Here is a 1,915-nt window from a genome sequence, read left to right as displayed (position 1 = left end):
GAGGTCACTTGTCCATTTTACTCACCGACAGAAGCAGGCAGAACCCGAGGAGCAGGACAATCTCCCCCAGGACTTCCGGCCAGTCAGACCTCTTTGGAGGCCTGGGGATCTTGGCAATGCCAGTTTGGATGAGATACCCAGGAGTCGTGGAGGCGAAGGGCCCTTCTCCAAAGCATCGGCCCCCTGGCGGGAGGGTGCGGACGTACTGGGCAGAAAGAAATCTGTTCAGCCTTTGTCCTACCGTCTGCCAGAGACTGGCAAGGGGACGGAGCGGGACCCCGGGCCTGTCAGCATGAACCAAATAGTCCAGATCTTTGTGCATACCTCAGGGGAGCAGAATCTGAGTTTTTCCCAGGACACGAATTCACAGGAAGCAACTGAGCAGCTGTCTGCACGTTCTGGGGCAAGGTCAGCACAGCCTCTTAGGAGCTGCGCAGACAGGATGAGATGCTAAATTCTGTGTGTGACCAAGTCAGTGCACCTGGATCGGTGGTGGCCTCATATGCAGGTCACACGGGTACAAGCTTGTGTAGATGGGCTCGGGGTATGTGCCTTCAGGATGAAAGAGCGGGGAGTGGAGGAGGGGAAATGAAGCAGGGGGCTGGGAGAGATGTCTGGACACCTGGGCTATTTTCATCCTCACGATCTTCCCCTCCTTATACGGCACGTGTTGGAGTGAACGCTTGGCACCCCCAGAATTATCTGTTAGCACTGGGGGAGCCTGAAGCTTTGATAGGGACAACCTGGGCATCTTCTTCCTTGGGGATCTGTCTGCGATGATTATGAAGCAGTATTTTTTAAGGCAAGGGGGAAATGATGGGCTAGGGTCTTAAGTGAGGCAAACCATCACAGACAAACCATCTTCCGATGCCTGTTGCTGCTCAGACGAAAGACATAGACCCCAGGCTCCTGGAACTGCTGTAGAAAGAGGTAGGGTTCTTGATCTTGGAGCTGGGACTCCTCAGCGAGGGCCCGGAGGCGCCCCCAGTCAAATCCCCCCAGTGTGTTGTAGAAGTGGCCCCTGGGGACAGAGAAAGGAGGCGGTATGTTGTCCCTTGGAGGCGGCTACGGGCATAGGAGCGTCTCATCTCCAATACTTCGATGGTGGCAGGGCTGTGTCCTCTGGACACTCACAGGTCATACTCGGGGTAATGCTCACGGGTCACCAGGAAGACAAGCGTATCATTGATCTGGAGGCAGACGGTGGGGTTTCGGATGCCTGGCTCTGGGGGCGGCAGATCCCCACGGTGTGTGGAGTTGAGGCTCATTGACCAAGAGGAGGTCAGATGTCCTTCCCTAGAATTTCCTGGGCAAGCAAGGTACAGAACGTGAAGAATAACAGTCAGGTTTAGGCAGATTCTTGCCGGTGGAGACGGGAGAGGAGACCCAACAAGTGTCAGGGGCGCTGCTCACCTGCATCGTGTCCTGGGGGCCTGGGATCTCTGACGAGAAGGCCGAGGGAACGCAGGAGCGCACGACCTGGTCTGATCAGGCCCAGGAATCCAGTCCCTAGAACAAGGCAGGGATCTCCCTCAATGCGCAGGGCCTAGCACATGGATACAACAGAAACTGTCCATTCCTGCTTCGAACGTGGTTGGGTTCAACTTTCTAAAAGTCGAGGGATCACCTCGTGGGGTGTCACCCTCCAGCTTCTGCCCGAGGGAGCCACGGAAAAGGGCGAGGATCGCCCATGTGCGGTCCTGAGCCTGTGGCCTCCCCCTGTGCAGTGGTCTTACCGTCCATCCTGACCACATACAGAGGGACGGGCTTCTGACTTTGGTCCAAGTTGCAGGGATGGCCCACAGCACGAGGTGGGGAAGGCCTGTCCAGGAGGTAAAATTCCTGGGAACGAGGAGGCCTAATGTCAGGTCTTCCCGTAAGACCTGGTGAGGGACACGGCGGCCCCACGGGGAGG

Source organism: Prionailurus bengalensis, chromosome D1 (assembly GCF_016509475.1).
Source record: "Prionailurus bengalensis isolate Pbe53 chromosome D1, Fcat_Pben_1.1_paternal_pri, whole genome shotgun sequence".
In the NCBI taxonomy this organism is placed as follows: domain Eukaryota; kingdom Metazoa; phylum Chordata; class Mammalia; order Carnivora; family Felidae; genus Prionailurus; species Prionailurus bengalensis.
The sequence above is the reverse complement of the archived record's forward strand: the minus strand, read 5'-3'. Positions refer to the sequence as shown.